Genomic DNA, 20688 nt, shown 5'->3' with positions numbered 1-20688 from the left:
ACCAATGAAATGTCAGGTAAAAAAAGTAGAAAATGAAAGTAACATTTTAATTGGTTGTCAATTCCAACACTTCAGATGTGTTTTGTGAAGTAATTTACCTCAGGGTATTTAGAGAGGTCTACAGGCTAAATGGTTAAATGGAATTCCAACCAAATTTGTGAAAATGGTAGGGATTGGTATGTAGTATGAGCTAATCTATATTTGGTGAAAGTGTCTCCAGTGGTTTTTCTGTATATTACTTTCCCACCTTTTTGAGCGAGCGCTTCCCGGTGCGCGCCCCGGTACGCGAACCGGCAGCGTTACGGGAGTCCTCCATTTTGTGTTTCAGTATAATTGAGATACAAGATGGAGGGCAAATAATGATCAGAATGGGTAGAAGGGGGCAAGGTACATGTATCCTGACCCCCTAGGTTTTCTGAGGGTGGTTGAGGAGGCCCATATGTGCGAGAAAAAAAAAATTAAATTTTCGCGTGGTTAGCGTCCGGTGCGCGTACCGGGGAGCGTACTTTGGTGAAAATTAGTGAAAAAAGTTAGAGTAAAATAATAATTGTGGGTGATCAGATGAGCTTTTGGGTCCTGTGGCTGATTTAGGTACCTACAAGTAGGTACCAATGCACAGTCTTAAATTCAGGACGAAAATTCTGTTCCCCTCATCTGAGAAGTGAACTCCATCTGCTCTGTAGATATCTTGCATGTCGTAACGCAAGTTATTGTTGTACATGGAGCCCATTCCATGGTCTCTCATGTAAGCTGAAACAGACGTATTTACATGCTTCCTCGATTTCTCAATTTGTGGACAAAATTGGTTTGACCACCTCCATTTCTGTCTTTGGCATATATTTGAATATACCAAGGCAGTTTGAGGAAAAAGTGCCATCAATTGGTCAAAGGTGTCCTTTAAAAGCATTTCCAGACCTACCCCAGTCAAAGTGCCCAAGTCATTTCCTCCACAGTGCACAATTAACAGGTCAGGTTTTGGCAAATGCAAAAAGGTTTTCACCAATGGTATCAATTGGTGACATTTTAATCCTCTGTGGCCAATCCACTTGATTTCCACATTTTGTAAATTGAGGTTCTGTAAATTTCTGTTATCAGCAAACCTTTGAACCCAGTGGATATAACTATGTCCAACAATCCAGACAGAAAACATGGTGAGAGAAGGTTCTGCTGCAGTCAAATGAAGTGTGGCAATGAAATGGCAGTTGAAAAAATAAGAGTTTATAATGAAAAAAACTGTGGAGTTTCTGTGCTAATGAATCAGTAGCAGTGATTGGTGGATTTTGATTGCTGGAAACAGAAAGTTAGGGTGCATGGGTGAGTTCTTTGAAAGATGTAATTTGAATGGTCAAGAAAAAATCATTTTATGAAAGATTGCACTGGATACGCAGGTGTACTGAGAGTTCAGAGTTCAATTGAAACATTGTTGTGTGAAGTTGCAAACATGAGAGGTCTTTCAGGAGGTGGTTGCTATGCAAAAAAGGCAGAAAGGGCAGAGGGGGAAGGGTTTTGATTTGAAAAAAGTGAGGGAAGAGTTTTGATTGGGTGACATGAGAGATATGTGTGATGAATTACAGCATTTCTGTGCTTTTTTTGGCTGCAGCCTCTGGAGTGCATACCCTTTGTTCTGCTGAAGACAAATTGGTGTGTGTCTGAGACTGTTTTGAAACTCATAAAGTATTTGCTAAGGTGAGAAAAGATTCATTTAATTTATATAGAGAATAGTATGCTTTAGGGAGAAAATTATGAAGAAAGTTGTGTATTTAAAATGTTGCTTTGTGTCAAGTGTTTTACAAATAGATTTTGATTCTTTGAGTTACATAGCCATGTTAAAAGTGACGCAAAAATGGTGCAAGGGCCTTCAAAATACGCTTTCATGTGTCTTAGGGCATTTTAACTCACTTCCCCATGAATGTGGTTGAATAATTGCTTTACATGATGTGTTTAAAAACGTTTTTTGAAATCAATTAGGTTTGTTGATATGTACTGCTAGAGTTTCATAGGTTGTTTTGGGGCATATTTATAAGGCCTTTGAGTCTCTCTGATGTTATTTTTCCCATTTTAATTTAAGACATTTCCCCGTGGTGCAAGGTCCTTGTAAATACGCCCCCATCTGTGCTTGGCAAATTTAGATTTTGATTATTTGAGTCACATAGCCATGTTAAAAGTGACGCAAAAATGGTGCAAGGGCCTTAAAAAAACGCTTTCATGTGTCTTAGGGCATTTTAAGTCATTTCCCCTTGAATGTAGGTATATAATTGATGTACATGATGTGTTTAAAAACGTTTTTTTAAATCAATTAGGTTTCTTGATATGTACTGCTAGAGTTTCATAGGTTGCTTGGGGTATATTTAAAAGGCATTTGAGTCCAATCCAATCCAAAAATTCTTTATTTCGGCCACATGGGCCATAAAAGATGCAGTGAAAATACATACATTTAAAACACAATATTTACAATAAAAATCCTACTGGACCTGCAATGTTAAAAAATACAAGGTAATATAAATTAGCCAGACATTTTCTTCCTTATTATCCATGCTGCCATTAAGAATTTGGAAACCGCAAACTCAATGTGGCCCAGGGTGTTGGTCTTCATAACCCTGTAGGCCTGTAGATACTTCCTAAAGCCCAGGTTCCGACACAGAGGAGCTAGCCAGCGCCTCCTCGGGCTCCGGTAGGCATGACAACAGAACATTATGTGCAAATCATCTTCATCATTGGCTTTACAGCATGGGCAGAGTTTGTCACCCCCTAGCGACCATTTATAGGTGAATACTTTAGTAGGGAGCGTGCCAAACCTCCATTGCAGGAACAGTTTCCTCGCCAAAAGAGGATAAATAAAATCCATAAAAGGTTCAAACACATAGGAATTTTTGGATACTATAAAACATCCCGTCAAGGTGCCACTATCATGAGCATTGACCATGTCAACAAGGTTTTTATTCTTGTACAGCTGGGCAAGGGTTTTACGCGAAATATTTCGGCAGCCCTGAGCTGGATCATCCCATAAGTCTGGCAAATTCAGGCTAGACAATTCCGACTTGATAAATGCCAGCCAAGGGATTTTGCAGTTAACATTCAGCCTCATGACATGTATGAGGTCCTGCCTGTAATGATACAGTTCCTCGGTGGTCCATATCCGGTGCCAGAACTTCACAGGTTTCGACCGTAGGTCCTCAGCAATAGAGGGAAGGCCCAGGTCAAGTCTTAGGGGAAGGAGTGGTGTGCCCTGCGGGAGAGCAAGTAAGCGTCTTAGAAAACAATTTTCCACCCCTGCCATAACCTTCCCTGCTTTGTGTCCCCACAGCTCACTGCCATAAGTGGCTGCTGCCTTCGCTTGGGTCCTATACGTTTCCAAGGCCGGGCTAACGGGCTTGAAGGTGGACTTATTGGACACCTTCAAGAGTGCGCCCGATAGCTGGGGTAGTTTCAACCTAGATCTTGCTACCTGGGAGTCCCATGTCAAGTTTTCTTGGAGTGATACCCCCAGATATATAAAGGTCGAGACCCTTTCGAGGCTAGTTTCCCCCAGTTTTGGATTGGGTCTAGTTTTGGTGGGGGGGTTGAAGATCATGAACTTAGTTTTTTCCGTGTTCACCTCCAACCCATGTTGACGACAAAAATGGCCAAAACCGTCCACAATCCTCTGGATCCCCATAGGGGATTTGGAAAGAAGGAGGGTATCGTCGGCAAACATTATTGCCGGGACCCTCCTTCCTGCCAAAACCGGGGCATCATTGTCCCTAACAGCGTCAAGATGTTGAATGACGCTGTTAATGTACAGACAGAACAGTGTCGGAGCCAGAACACAGCCCTGTCTGACACCTCGGCGGACCGGGAATTTGCCCGAGGGCTTACCATCCCTCCCACACCTCACTTGCGCAAAGTTGTTCTCATGCAGCCTAATGATGATACTGAGGAGGTGGGGGGGTACTCCTAGCTTCTGCAGAACCTCCCATAACTTCCCCCTGGGGACCAGGTCAAAGGCTGACCTCAGGTCCACGAAGACCATGTAGAGTCGACCTCCCTCTAGCCTAACCGTCTTCCAATACAGGAGAAGGAGGCGAAAAATTTGGTCCATGGTCGACGTGTTCTTCCTGAAGCCAGCCTGGAGGGGGCTCATGATGTCATTGTCCTCGACCCAATCTAGGAGATGATCTAAGATGAGGCGCGCAAAGAGCTTTTGGGGCACGTCTATAAGGCTTATAGGCCTGTAGTTGGCGGGGAGCAGAGTAGAACCCTTCTTGTGGATGGGTACAATCTCTGCCCCCAGCCACGACCCGGGGATCGCCATACCTCCGAGAATGGCATTAAAAAGAATAAGAAGGTATGGGCCCCAGATGTCCGGGTGATGCCTAAATAAATCCCCGGGTATCCTATCCAGACCTGGCGCCTTCCCCACTGCTAAGCGCTCTAGGGCAGACTCCACTTCCCCCAGGGATAATTCCATTCCAAAATCCTGAAAACCCCAGGGCAGTTGCAACTCTACGTCCAGACAGGAATTAGTATCTTGATAAAGAGCCCCAAAGTGGGCCTCCCAGACCGCGGGGGCTATATTGGGTTCGATTGCTTTACTGAGTTCCCCTGTCCCATTGTTTACAAGGGCCCAAAATTTCCGGGAGTCCCTGGCTTTTAGGGCATCATGAAGGTCCTGCCAGTGGTTCCAGTCCCACTCGGTCCTGGCAGTCGCCAACACTGATTTATAGTGCTTCCTAAGGTCACGTACATTTGCCTTATCGGACCCCTCTTTTACTGCAGCAATAAGCTCGGATTTTGCTGCCCTACAGTCGGAGGTATACCAGGAGGGAACATGGGTCTTTTTCTTTCGGATTGGGACCACCGGATGGAATACCTCAGCCAAATCCCTCACTAGATCCTGGTGTATGTTTCCCAGTTTCTCGTTATAATCTGGGGTTCTCGGTTCATCCAGAAGTGCATCCACCTCCATGAAGCTTGGAAGTGCCAACTCATATAATTTGTTAATGGCCTCTTCTGAGCTCACCAACTTTCCCCACTTAACCCGGCGCCTACTTGTTGTGAGAAGCAAATCCCCCGCATCTTCCCCTTGGCCAACTGGGGATGAGTCCGTCAGAGGCAAGGGGCACAGGATATTTAAGCAAAGGGCGTTGTGATCACTGTCTGTCCTCTTAATTACCCTGAAGTCAAGGACTTTTGGCCAGAGTGTAATGTCCACCATGATGTAATCTAGCCTCGACTCATGGCCCCTCCTGTTGAAAGTACACACTGAGGGGGTATCGGAAGGGGTACGACCATTACACGCCCTCAGTGCGCAATTCAGGGTAAGGGACATGAGTTGTATTGCTAGAGGGGACCAGGCTTTGGGGTGAGGAGAAGACGAGGGTGGAACCCCCCAGTGGTCATCCTCGGCCGTAAGGGCACCATCCAATAGACCATCCAGAGGTTCAAAGTGGCAATTGAAGTCTCCTCCAAGCACCACCTTGAAGTCTCCCGGAAGTTGGCCCAAGAAGGAGGCCAAATCATTTAGGGTTGGTGATTCGTTTGGCGAGGCCACTGGTCGCGAGTAGACGTTAACAATGGCCCACGGAGGTTTGCCAGGCCATGTGAGCCGCACACACTGGATGTCCTGCGAACACGTGTAAACCTGTTCCGCCTGGCACCCAGTGTGACTCGCAATCCAGATTGCCAAGCCACCTGATGGCCTCCCCCTCCCAGCCCATTTGGCAGGGATTTCAAATACTTCAAACCCTCTCCTAGACTGGGTGACCCTCGCCCAAGTTTCCTGGAAGAGGAGTATATCACATCCACCTACTAGGTGATCCCATTCAGGAGAGCCTTCCTTGTTTGCGATTCCTGCCACATTCCAGGAGAGAATTCTCAACCCTGGATCAGGTGGCAGGTTACCCTGGCCTCCGGTAGGAGGTTGCGGAGTGACCATGGGTAGACCAACGTCTAGGGGACCACTGCCGCAGACCGCGATGGCGGGAGGCCCGGCCAGCTCCGCCGCCCCAGTTTGCAAAATATGGGCAGGCCCGATGTTAGGTGAGGGTCCCAGTTGGCACAGACTATCGTCCGTGTCAGCCACTCGCTCATTAGCGGTATGCAGCCGGGTTAGTTCCGTCATAGGGACTATACCCGGTCCCACACGTCTTTGCACATCATCCACCATCTTCCCAGGACCAGACGGGATTTCCCTGGTTTGTGGTCAATCGACCTGATCCAGACAGGAAAACCTGTTGTGATGTATGAAATTAGCCTGGGCAGATGGTAAAGAGTGCCTTGGTCTGTAGCGGGAGCCATCTATAGCAAAGCCCACCCTAGTCCACCCCTTCTCACTCCCTCCCACCGTGTTGCTATCACTAGGATAGAAATATGAGAGGGGTACAAGTTCTATTTTGGACTTGTCAGGCCTTACAAGCCAATTGCAGATGTAGTTTGCAACGTGTGGGCTCTTAAAACTTAGAATGATACAATCCCCTACCCTGTTCTTTAAAGTAGGGCCAATCCATGGAATCCTCCTTACCATCAAAACCTCACCTTTCAAGTTTGGAGGCAGCGGCCTATTAATGCTAAGCCAGCTTATAACCTTATTGCGTAGGGAGTCTTGGGTCTCCCTTACACCACCAGTTAGCTCAGGAACTCCCACCATGATTGCCGTATATGGAACTGCTTCTGGAGGCAGGTTAACCACCCTGCGCCTATCAGGGGGGGGAGCGAGACCATCGCTCGGGCCATTTGTGGGACCCACTGTCGCCCTTGACTGCGGCGCCAATTGCGGCGCAGGGGGTAGCTTGGATCTCCTGGGAGCCGGAACAGGGGGCCTAGGCGCTGGAGGTAACAAAGTGCGTGACTGAGAAGCAGACGCACCATTTGTACTCAGCGATACCCTATTGGAGACCTGGGGCAATACAGAGGGAAGTGAACTATTCCCAGGTGGATCCCCGGTAGCTATAGGAACATTTGTGGCTAGGCCAGGGCTTTTCCCAGTATGGTTGTTTTCCCAGGATTGGAGTAGATTCTCTATGGCCTCCAGTCTAGCTGAGATGGGGGTTAACAGATTCTTAATAATAACTGTGAGCGAATTGATCATTGTATCTGTACTATTGGAGGATGCCCCACCAAAGATAAATGGACCCGCCGCTGCTGATGATGGCACAGAAACTGGAGAGACCACAAGATCCGGCCTAGACCCAGATAAAATAAGCTCCGGGGAAAGCAAAATATCTGTGCTTTCCTCGAGGGATGATTCAATTATATCAATTTTTGCCCTTTTAGCCCTCTTTATTTCCCTGGGCCTTTTCCTTTTTAAAGGCTGTACCACCCCACTATCTGCAGGGTCTGTAGGCAGGACCGCCTGTCCCGCTTCAGGCGTGTCTGATCCCATATTGTCCAGAATAGCAGAGTGGTCAAAAGTCCCAGATGGCCGTGAGGAGTTTCGATCCCTCTGCGTTAAAGGAGTTCTTAGCTGCTGAAGGACCGACTCAATAGTCTGGTCAATGCTGTCCAATAATGACATATGGGTAACGTCCACAGTGATGGGTGTACTAGCATCAGTTGAGACAGATTCCCCATGATCCAGGAACACACTCTCGGGACCCATCTCAAGGTGAGAGTCCGTGGTTGGATGACACTTACTAATTTGGGAGCTCGCCTTGGGGAAAAATGTTTCCAAAGTACTTGCGCCTTGTTGTGCAGACTTACTCCTTAAGGCTCTGGACGCCATACTGGGGTAGATGATAGGGCAATTTAGAGGGGGCGTTAGAGGGGAGGCCCGGTCCGGTCTCTGCCGGCCTCTAACGGCCTAAAACGGCCCGCCCTTTGCCCGGGCTTAGCCCGGCGCCCGCCCGCGCGCGTCCCGCGATGCGCGGCTGGGGAGGTTAAGATGTAGCTAATCAGACCCTGGAGGCGTGGCCAGCTGGGAAGAGTCTCCAGGTGCGGCGTCTCAGCAGCCGCTTGGAAACCTGGGACTCGCAGTCCCGCTGCGCCGCTGTAGCTGGTGACTCTGCCTCTTTCCGCCCTCCTGGAAGCCCGTGCTGTAGACTCCCGTTGGTGCGTCCTTAATGCTCAACAAACAATGATTCCCTCAGCCTCGAGCGGCACCCTTTGATGTTATTTTTCCCATTTTAATTAAAGACATTTCCCCGTGGTGGAAGGTCCTTGTAAATACGCCCCCATGTATGCTTGGCAAATTTAGATTTTCATTCTTTGAGTTACATAGCCATGTTAAAAGTGACGCAAAAATGGTGCAAGGGCCTTAAAAAACGCTTTCATGTGTCTTAGAGCATTTTAAGTCACTTCCCCATGAATGTAGGTATATAATTGCTTTACATCATTTGTTTAAAAACGTTTTTTGAAATCAATTAGGTTTCTTGATATGTACTGCTAGAGTTTCATAGGTTGCTTGGGGCATATTTACAAGGCCTTTGAGTCCCTTTGATGTTATTTTTTCCATTTTAATTTAAGACATTTCCCCGTGGTGCAAGGTCCTTGTAAATACGTCCCCATCTGTGCTTGGCAAATTTAGATTTTGATTCTTTGAGTTACATAGCCATGTTCCATACAGTGCTCACCTTCTGTGTAGTCTTTGATATGCTAGACTCCATCTGCACAATGAGATATCTAAGCAAAGGAAACACAGGTGATGTGATTGTGAAATGAGCAAAAGAAATTCCACATTTTTCAATTACATCACCTGTGTTTCCTAACTTTACGAATCACATTGTGCAGATGAGGTTTAGGCCTGTCCACGGACACAGAAGAGGTCTGGCCTTTGTTCAAGAGTGAAGTGGACATGACTTACTTCATTGGTAGGCCTGCACATGTATTATCTCCTCTGTACTCTTCAACAAGCTTAAATTTCATCTGCAACCCTGAGTAGGCCTCACCTCAAACAAACCTCTGAATAGGCCACACCTTATCGTCATCCTGAATCAATCATTTAAAATGTTAGGGACAGATTTAAGATAGCCGTGTGCCTCTTTTGCGCCACTGTGCGTCACTTTTGTGACGCAGCGGCGGTGCAAAAGATTTGCTATGTGGCGACATATTTACAACTTGATGCATCTAGGCAGATGTGTCATGCTGTAAAGTCCTGTGCCACATGAAACCGATGCAGCAGCGATGCAAAAGATGCACCATGTTGCAAGACAGGCCTCACTTCATCTCCAACAAGATACCGTCAGTTTAAACTGTAAACATTTAGGACTGTGTAGGGGGCATGGAGAAGCTGAATCTTCTGTAAATGTCAAAATTGTTGTATACAGTGCTCAACTTCTGTGTACTCTTTGATATGCTAGACTCCATCTGCACAATGAGATACCAAAGCAAAGGAAACACAGGTGATGTGATTGTGAAATGAGGAAAAGAAATTCCACATTTTTCAATTACATCACCTGTGTTTCCTAACTTTACGAATGACATTGTGCAGATGAGGTTTAGGCCTGTCCACAGACACAGAAGAGGTCTGGCCTTTGTTCAAGAGTGAAGTGGACATGACTCACTTCATTGGTAGGCATGCACATGTATTATCTCCTCTGTACTCTTCAACAAGCCTAAATTTCATCTGCAACCCTGAGTAGGCCTCACCTCAAACAAACCTTCCTACTTGCACGCACTTTCACCCTCCTGAGGCGGAAACCTTCCTACTTGCACGCACTTTCACCCTCCTGAGGCGGAAGCCGGGAGGCCTCTTATCCTTCTACTGTTTTAATTGATTTTAAAATTAAAATTGTGTATTTGCTCAATTGTTACACCTGACCGGAATAGGTGTTTCATGACCCCCCTGTGACTTCCCTTGCGCTCAGTGGCGCCTCAGACCCCTGTTTCCCCCGTTATCCTTGATCCGGACCTGCTCTCGGCCGAGTATTGACGCCGAGAGCAGAGCACCGGTTTTGGCGGCCATCTTGGGTCGGTCTCACTTCGTGACGCGATTCCCAGCACTATAAAAGGGACGCGTAGGGAGAGTGCCAGTAATTCCTACTTGCACGCACTTTCACCCTCCTGAGGCGGAAGCCGGGAGGTCTCTTACCCTTCTACTGTTTTAATTGATTTTAAAATTAAAATTGTGTATTTGCTCAATTGTTACACCTGACCGGAAAAGGTGTTTCATGACCCCCCTGTGACTTCCCTTGCGCTCAGTGGCGCCTCAGACCCCTGTTTCCCCCGTTATCCTTGATCCGGACCTGCTCTCGGCCGAGTATTGACGCCGAGAGCAGAGCACCGGTTTTGGCGGCCATCTTGGGTCGGTCTCACTTCGTGACGCGATTCCCAGCACTATAAAAGGGACGCGTAGGGAGAGTGCCAGTAATTCCTACTTGCACGCACTTTCACCCTCCTGAGGCGGAAGCCGGGAGGTCTCTTACCCTTCTACTGTTTTAATTGATTTTAAAATTAAAATTGTGTATTTGCTCAATTGTTACACCTGACCGGAATAGGTGTTTCATGACCCCCCTGTGACTTCCCTTGCGCTCAGTGGCGCCTCAGACCCCTGTTTCCCCCGTTATCCTTGATCCGGACCTGCTCTCGGCCGAGTATTGACGCCGAGAGCAGAGCACCGGTTTTGGTGGCCATCTTGGGTCGGTCTCACTTCGTGACGCGATTCCCAACACTATAAAAACGGGCAGGGATGACTCCGCGCAGCGGACGCGGTCAGCGGGCGCGCCGGATCTGCGCCGGAGTCGTGCCAGAGTCATGCCCGTTTGCGCCCGTTCGCGCACAGTCGGGCTCAGGGCCAAAATCTCCTTTTGTTATTTCCTCAGGTCCTATATCATACTCCCGCTCACAGTTACTTACGCTTATGAGGACGCTTCCATCATCTTGCAGCCATTCGATCGACCTTGGCCTCGGGCCCTCCTCCTGTAATAACTGCACTTTCAGTTCCACCGAGGCCGTCACCAAAACTACGCCAGTACAAGAAAAGAAGACAGCAGACACTGTTCTAAAGATGGCACTAGTTAATTGCCGCTCTTTACCAAGGCACGCCACAGAAATAGCTCTTCTGATTGAAGATCTAAACGTGGATGTTCTGTTTTTAACCGAAACGTGGCTTGGCCCGTCCTCTGGCCCCGATATCACACAGGCCCTACCCGCTGGATACCTGATCCAACATAAAGACCGAGAAATTAAAGTTGGCGGAGGGATCGCCATTTTGTATAGGGACCACCTAACCTGTCGCCTGACTAACACGACTATCCAAGATTGTGAGAGCACATTATTCTCCATCTCTCACGCTCCTGAACAATCTATCTCCGGACTTTTAATCTATCGCCCCCCCGGCCTGATTGGCCAATTCATAGAAGGACTAACCGAAACCATTCTGGACTCGGCCACTAAGGTATCTAATTTTATATTATTAGGAGACTTGAATCTCCATTTTAATAACCCTTCGGACACTATCGCTATGGAATTAACTAAAGAATTAGCCGCATGCCAACTCAACTTGATTGTTCAACACCCCACTCATTCCAAGGGCAATCTTTTGGACCCAATTTTCTCCAATGTCGCGAATCTGTCCACATCCGCACCTTATTCTATCCCCTGGTCAGACCATATGGTAGTACCATTCCTATGGAAAATTAACAGACCTTGTACCAATCAACCCCTTCATAAAATTCTAGGCAGGCGCTGGACAAAGTTAGAGCCTAATGATTGGATAGACTCGTTGAAACAGAACGAACCCATAAATGGTCAAAATATCGACAAAGCCAACACTGATTTTAATCAATGGATAGAACAATCATTAGACAGTGTGCTTCCTAAAACACGCATCGCTAAGAAAAAAGGTCCGAATAAACAGCCCTGGTTCAATCCAGAGCTGAGACTCCTTAAACAGGAGTGTAAACGAGAAGAAAGACAATGGCGGAAACTTTTCGATGAGGAGAAAAAAATCAAGTACAAACTCACTATCAAGAAATACAAGAGGGCACTCAACGAAGCCAAATCCACCTTTTATGCCGAAAAAGTTGAGAAATCCGCCAATGCTCCGAGAGAAATGTTTCAAATTGTAAAAACGTTGATCAAGGCCCCTGACCCCCCTACATCCGATTTTTCCCCGGAAGAATCCGGTGTTCGTTGCAATGAATTAGCAAATTTCTTTGCCACGAAAATCGAAAAAATTAAATTCTACTTTCCCTCCCCCCACCCCCAGAAGTAGAGCCCAACCCCCCATCGAGGGACGATACTAATTCCACCACACCCCGTTTAGCATCTTTTCACCCCCTCAGTGACGAACTCTTCCCCTCCCTTTTCAACTCCATAAAGAGTGGTTCCCCTCTTGATCCCGCTCCTATGTCCATCTTGAAACTGGTCCTTCCCCATGTCAGTAGAAACATCATTGATCTTGTTAACATCTCCTTGGACTCTGAGATAGTCCCTCAAGATTGGAAACTAGCCATGGTAAAGGCCTTGTTAAAAAAAAAAAACCTCAGCCCTGAAGATTTTTCTAATTACCGTCCCATTTCCCTCCTCCCCGGCATTAGCAAGCTGGCTGAAAAGTGGGTCAACAAACAACTGGCATCATACTTGGAGTCTCAAAACCTGCTCCATCCTACACAAACAGGCTTCCGAAAGGGACAGGGAACGGAAACAGCCCTGCTGAGGGTGGTTGAGGTATCCAGGAGGATTCTGGACGCAGGTGGCAGTACGGCCATTATCCTCCTGGACCTCAGCGCCGCCTTCGACACGGTTAATCACCGTGTCCTACTCGCCCGCCTAGAGAGAATTGGAGTTACAGGCAAAGCTCTCGCATGGCTTGAATCTTTTCTCAGTAACAGATTCTTTAAAGTCTTCTCAGACACCAACTGCTCCCTCCCAATACCATTACAGTGTGGGGTGCCACAGGGTTCTTCCCTCAGCCCCACACTGTTTAATGTGTACATGGCACCCTTGGCAGAGGTAGTAGCCCCTTTCAGAATCCAATTGGTGAGCTACGCTGACGATACCCAGCTAGTAGTCTCACTCACCCAGGCAGACTCCCCTCAAAACAATCTCTGTAGCTGCCTGGTTGAAGTCGCAGGATGGATGGATGCCTCCCAATTAAAACTGAATGGAGGAAAAACGGAGCTGATGTTGCTCGGAAGAAAGGCCTCCTTTAACACCCCCTCCATGTGGCCTCCCTGCATGGGACCCGGGCCCACCCCCAAAACGGAGATAAAAAGCCTAGGGTTCTGGCTCGACACAGAGCTCTCCTTCAAAACTCAGGCTAAAAAGACAGTGGCTACGTGCTTCGGTCTAATAAAAACAATCCGGAAAATTCTCCCCCAGTTGCCGGAAACTGCGAAGAAAACCATAGTCCAGTCCCTCATTCTATCTAGGCTGGACTATGGGAATGCTCTCTACTTAGGAGCCCCCACCTCAGTTATCCGTCAACTGCAGATAGCTCAAAACTCTGCAGCAAGGCTACTTACCGGAACCAGCCGTCGTATCACCGCAGCCCCTGCATTAAGGGCCTTACACTGGCTCCCAATAAAAGAGCGAATCCATTTCAAGACCCTTTGTCTGGTCCACAAAACACTTCAAGGGAACGGCCCTCCCATTTTGAAGGATATGATTAGACCATATATTCCAACCAGGCACCTTCGGTCCAACCATCAAAACCTCCTCATAACGCCCAGGACCAATAAGGTCCGGTCTGGGGACCGCCTTTTCTCCCGAAATGCAGCAAAACTATGGAACGCCCTACCATTATCACTCCGTCTAGAACCCAGCCTTCTGATGTTCCGAAAACAACTAAAAACATCATTGTTTCCCAGGCCATAAACCATCCTTCTCTTTTTCCTAGTCTCTGCACCAACTTTCATCTTTCTTTAAGCGCTGGGATGCTTCCGAGTAGCCATGCGCTATATAAGAACCTTCCAATTCCAATTCCAACCTCTGCATAGGCCACACCTTATCGTCATCCTGAATCAATCATTTAAAATGTTAGGGACAGATTTATGATAGCCGTGTGCCTCTTTTGCGCCGCTGTGCGTCACTTTTGTGACGCAGCGGCGGTGCAAAAGATTTGCTATGTTGCGACATATTTACAACTTGATGCATCTAGGCAGATGTGTCATGCTGTAAAGTCCTGTGCCACATGAAACCAATGCAGCAGTGATGCAAAAGATGCACCATGTTGCAAGACAGGCCTCACTTCATCTCCAACAACATACCGTCCGTTTAAACTGTAAACATTTAGGACTGTGTAGGCGGCATGGAGAAGCTGAATCCTCTGTAAATGTCAAAATTGTTGTATACAGTGCTCACCTTCTGTGTACTCTTTGATATGCTAGACTGCATCTGCACAATGAGATATCTAAGCAAAGGAAACACAGGTGATGTGATTGTGAAATGAGGAAAAGAAATTCCACATTTTTCAATTACATCACCTGTGTTTCCTAACTTTATGAATCACATTGTGCAGATGAGGTTTAGGCCTGTCCACGGACACAGAAGAGGTCTGGCCTTTGTTCAAGAGTGAAGTGGACATGACTTACTTCATTGGTAGGCCTGCACATGTATTATCTCCTCTGTACTCTTCAACAAGCGTAAATTTCATCTGCAACCCTGAGTAGGCCTCACCTCAAACAAACCTCTGAATAGGCCACACCTTATCGTCATCCTGAATCAATCATTTAAAAAGTTAGGGACAGATTTATGATAGCCGTGTGCCTCTTTTGCGCCACTGTGCGTCACTTTTGTGACGCAGCGGCGGTGCAAAAGATTTGTTATTTGGCGACATATTTACAACTTGATGCATCTAGGCAGATGTGTCATGCTGTAAAGTCCTGTGCCACATGAAACCGATGCAGCAGTGATGCAAAAGATGCACCATGTTGCAAGACAGGCCTCACTTCATCTCCAACAAGATACCGTCAGTTTAAACTGTAAACATTTAGGACTGTGTAGGGGGCATGGAGAAGCTGAATCTTCTGTAAATGTCAAAATTGTTGTATACAGTGCTCAACTTCTGTGTACTCTTTGATATGCTAGACTCCATCTGCACAATGAGATACCTAAGCAAAGGAAACACAGGTGATGTGATTGTGAAATGAGGAAAAGAAATTCCACATTTTTCAATTACATCACCTGTGTTTCCTAACTTTACGAATCACATTGTGCAGATGAGGTTTAGGCCTGTTCACGGACACAGAAGAGGTCTGACCTTTGTTCAAGAGTGCAGTGGACATGACTCACTTCATTGGTAGGCCTGCACATGTATTATCTCCTCTGTATTCTTCAACAAGCCTAAATTTCATCTGCAACCCTGAGTAGGCCTCACCTCAAACAAACCTCTGGATAGGCCACACCTTATCGTCATCCTGAATCAATCATTTAAAATGTTAGGGATAGATTTATGATAGCCGTGTGCCTCTTTTGCGCCGCTGTGCGTCACTTTTGTGACGCAGCGGCGGCGCAAAAGATGCGCTATGTTGCGACATATTTACAACTTGATGCATCTAGGCAGATGTGTCACGGTGTTAAGTCCTGTGCCACATGAAACCTGCGTCAGGTTTCATATAGGCGTTTTCTTGCAGGGTGGGCATTCATTTGCATGAAAGCCCTGTAAAACTAACACAGTGAAATTTAGAAGATTTCACTGAGTCAGCTTTATGGCATTGCTGAATCAAATCCTCACGCCTGTTTGAAACAGGCATAAGGAGTGATGCACCATGCAATGTGTGGCTTGCCCCTGTGCATTGCAGTAGACATGTCGCGCTTACGACGTGATTCCTGCAATGTGCCGCTTTTGCGGCACAGATGCGTGACGCATCTGTGCTGTTTTTGCTCAATGGTGCTCCACATTGTAAATGCGGCACACCATGGGTGGCAGAGCAGCGGTGCACGTTAACTGGTGCATCCCTGGGGATGCGCCAGTTAACATAAATCTGCCCCTTTACATTTAAGTATGAGCAGGGGACACAGAGTCAGTGAGGCTTATCCAAGGTTAAGAAGAGATTAGTCCTGTTCACTGAAAACTTGGACATAGGCCTCACCTCCTCAGCATCGCTGGACATGGCTAAATAATAGCTGCAAAATGTTACTCTTGTTAAACAATTTTACTATTATAGTCTCTGAGATTTGTCTCTTACTCTGCAACATCTCATTGTTGTTCTCTTTCTTTAAAGATAACGACAACATCAACCATGAGGGTGTGTATCACTTACAACGCAACTTTTACGTCGTAATGCTGTTACAACGCAGCTATTACAACGCAGGATCCATTACAACGCATGGCATTACAACGCATGGCATTACATCGCAGATGCTATTACAACGCATACCATTACATCGTAAGTATTGGTAAGTATATAATTTATTTTAATTTTATTTAATATTATATAAATGATTTAATTAATATTAATTATAAATAAAAATAAATAAAAATATTTATTTATGTTTTTAAATATTATAAATTAAATTTATTAATTTAAGTAATTTTTTAAATAAATATGATTATAGGAGTATATGTATAGGTGTACTGAGGTTTTAGGGCAGGGTTTGGGTTTTGGGGTACAGGGGTGTTTTTAGGTTTCAGGTTTGGGTTTTGGGGTACAGGGGTGTTTTTAGGTTTCAGGGCAGGGTTTGGGTTTTGGGGTACAGGGGTGTTTTTAGGTTTCAGGGTAGGGTTTGGGTTTTGGGGTACAGGGGTGTTTTTAGGTTTCAGGGTAGGGTTTGGGTTTTGGGGTACAGGGGTGTTTTTAGGTTTCAGGGCAGGGTTTGGGTTTTGGGGTACAGGGGTGTTTTTAGGTTTCAGGGCAGGGTTTGGGTTTTGGGGTACAGGGGTGTTTTTAGGTTTCAGGGCAGGGTTTGGGTTTTGGGGTACAGGGGTGTTTTTAAGTTAAATAAAATTAATTATATTATATTAATTACATTTCTTAATTAAAATAATTAAATTAAATACATTATTTTAAATAATTTATTTTAATTACAATCAAAAAAATATTTAAATTAAATTAATTTAATTATATTAAATAAAATTAATTACATTTTTTATTAAAATTAATTTAAATAAATAATTACTATTATTTTAATTAAAATAATTTAATTAAATTAAAATAATTACATTTTTTTTAAAAAGGTATACTTACCTATACTTACGATGTAATGCCATGCGTTGTAATAGCATCTGCGATGTAATGCCATGCGTTGTAATGCCATGCGTTGTAATGGATCCTGCGTTGTAAAAATTGCGATGTAACGGTCTGCGTTGTAAAATAACGCGTTGTAACATCATAGATCCACCATGAGTGATAATGAGCAATCCGTTGATCTCGATCTTATCATTGAACTTGTCATTGAAACGTCAGTGGAAGTAGATCCCTTGGATGTTTTAAATCCTGAGGATGATGAAGAAGATGATGAGGATGCCAATTTGTCAGAATTGTATGACATAGAGTGTGAAGCTGACCTGCTTGAGCCTATGGAACTATAAACATTTATTTTTAAAAGTTACTGGAAATGAAAAGTAAACATGTAAACCGTTTCATTTAAAATTAAACACAACTTCAAAAACAGGTTGTGTGTAGTGTCTTTAATAAAATAGTCAAATATGCTCATAAAATTAGTTCAGATTCACATATAAAACAGCACAGGTCAAATGTAGAAGCATTCTATTTCTTTGCTACTATTTGTGACTACTAAATTTGCCAATGCACTAAAAATTATTGTATGTAAAAATGACAAGTAGTGTGTTAAATTTTTGACGACTGTTATTGATTTACTGTTTGCTAATAGTGGTTAATAACATTTTTAATTATATTTTACAACAGATTCAACTGCAGATCATTTCAAAAGTACATAATGCCATCTAAACAACGAAACCGAAAGGCTACAAAACGTCAAAGACATCAGCTTAATAAATTCTTGCAGCAGTCCTCTACAATAAAAACTCGTCAAGTCACCAAGAAAGCTCCGGGTAAGACAACGAAATCATTCATAAGAAACATTTGTAGAAAAAAAAGTAGTACTACAGAAAATGTTTTAGTCCAGAAAAAGAGAACCAATTTAAACGGAAAGGAAAGGCCAATCAAAAATTTTACTGCTAGAGCAGGAGATAACTCTGTGCATGGTAGTAGAAGGAAAAAATCAGTTTAGGGACATTCGTAGACAAATGTTCCGCAACAGGATAATTGGCAATTTGTTAAAAAATATTAAGAAAGGTCAACAGAAAGTGGTTTTTTATAAGAGAAAAAAAAAAGTTGAGAAAATTATTGATCAGGCATTTGAAATTAAGCGAAAGCTATTTATTTTGATAATCAATAGAATTAGGAAGCTAAACAAGGCAATTTATGATTTCAAAAGAAATAGTAGATGGAAGACAACAGTTAATCGTAGTAATTTTTGTGAAGTTTTTTCAGGAGAATGGATGCATAGTTCAAGTTGTGAGGCATTTTTTAATGAGGAGAGTTATTTCCAGGATAATGATTTGGTGCATGCAGTTGACACCAGTGGTCGAGCTTATGAGGTGAAAGATGGTTGTCCAGTTGAAAAAGAAAAACTTGTGACAACAGAGGCAGAAGAGGTGTTAGGTAATGAGGTTTTAGGAAGACGTCCTAGAGGACCAGTGTATACCTGGAAGTGTAGTAGTATTTGCAGTGTGCGACAGGATTCCATCAATTTGCTTTGTGATTTTGTACGGACATTTAATAAGAAAACTTTAAAACAGAAAATGAAGTTGTTGCAAGAATTAGATCCTTGCAGAGTGAGAGAAGTGACAGGTTTGCATGGTCATTCACTGGCTTGTCTTTCCAGGAGAGTATGCCAGAGTGTTTTTCATCATTTCAGGATGCTAGCAGTGCATCATAATAAAGTGAGGAAATTAGTTAGAATGTTGTATTATGCTAAGAGTCCAGCAATTATGCTTAAACAATTATGCACTGCTCTTTTGCATGGTTTTGAAATAGATGTGAAGAATATTTGTGAAGAAATTGAGTTTTGTTACTTTGCAAGTAAAGAGGAGAATGTTGAAATTGACCCAGAAGAAGAGGGTAATGTGGAAGATAGTGTACAGGTTTCCAGTACAGATAGTTTTCAGAAGGAAATTGCCACGTTTCAGGTGAAATCAAGTGAGAGGCCTAATTTCACTTGTGTGTGTTGTCGACGCACTTATTATAAGAATCAGACTAAGTTAGTGGATTTATATGTGAAAAGTGAAAGGGGAAATAATAGTGAATGGAAGGATTTCGCAACATACTTGATGGTAGAAAATTGTTTTGATTTGGGATTGGATCAACGTGTGTGTACTTATTGTTGTAACAAATTAAATCAAAACCGGATGCCTGCTAGAGCGGTTCATAATAATCTGGAATTGGTTGAGATTCCTTCTGGATTGAAGGATTTAAATACTTATGAATCTATTTTGATTCAAAGTATCTATCCCTTTCAGGCTATTGTAAGAATGGAGCCAAAGACAGGGAAATTGCCTCCATCAGATTTACAGAGGGGATTAAAGGGAAGAGTTGTTTATTTGCCTCTAGATTTGAAGAAAAACATTAATACAATTGGAGTAGAAAAAGTGGAAGAGGAACCTCTGGTTATCTTAGTTAATGGGGTTCCGACAAAGAGTAAGAAAATATGGCAAGATTTAGTGGATGTTAGGAAAGTCAAAAAGGCAACATTGTATTTGAAAAAAACAATAAGTACTACAAGAATGTATATGTTGCAGAAGAGGAAGTAAGTGAAGAAGAGGATAGCGATTTGTGTGCTGGTCAAATTGAGAAAGTAGAACCCTCTAAAAATGAAGAAATATATGAACATTATAGTGTTCATCCTTTGCATTCCAAGGAATTCATGGGGAATGCTATTGAGTTGTTTCAAATGAAACAAGCCAAAGGGAGTCCCATTAGTGTTTGGGAGGAAAGTTTGGAAGCTCGGTGTTTCCCACAGCTATTTCCAACAGGTCAAGGAGGAACATATGATGAGCGACCTCATCAAATTCCTGCTTCTGAATACCGGACTTTACGATTGTATGCAGAAGATCCTGGGTTTCGTCAATGCATTCCCTATTTGTTTCATCTCCTGTTTGAAAGCGATCTGTCTGGACTGTCATATGCAGTGAACCACATCTTGAAAAGTGGTGTACAGATGCAAAACATCTCGGCAAGTGACTTTATGGATAAAGTCAATGTGCAAGACAGTATTTTGGATTCTCACCTGATTAATCTCATGGCGTGTCAGCGTGGTACTAATGAGTACTGGTACCGTCGTCATGGGGATTTAAAATGTATGCTGAGGAACTTAGGAACTCCCACATGGTTCCTCACTCTCAGCTGTGCCGAGTATGGCTGGGAAGACTTACTTGAATTTCTACGAGATACAAATGGAAACATTGAAAATATCGAATTCAAGACACCCGGAGAACTGTGCTCTTTGGATCCAGTGAATGTATGCAGGTACTTCAATCATAGATTTGAAGCTATGATGTCTTTCATCATGAACAAGAAAAATCCACCTCTTGGAGAGGTGTTGGATTTCTTCTGGAGAAAGGAATACCAAGCAAGAGGTGCTCCTCATATACATATGCTGCTGTGGATCAAGGATGCACCTAAATTTGGAACAGATCCAGAAGACTTAGTGATGAGTTTCATAGAACAGTATTCTACATGTGCTGTTCCAAATGCAAAGGAAGACAAAAGCCTAAGAGAACAAGTTTTACGCTTCCAAAGCCATCGTTGTGGAAAGTACTGTCGTCGTAAATTCAGAAACAAGGACAAGTTCTACACCAAATGTCGTTTC

The sequence above is a fragment of the Lissotriton helveticus genome, chromosome 1_1 (genome assembly GCF_964261635.1).
Source record: "Lissotriton helveticus chromosome 1_1, aLisHel1.1, whole genome shotgun sequence".
NCBI classification, from domain to species: domain Eukaryota; kingdom Metazoa; phylum Chordata; class Amphibia; order Caudata; family Salamandridae; genus Lissotriton; species Lissotriton helveticus.
This window is presented reverse-complemented; position numbering follows the sequence as displayed.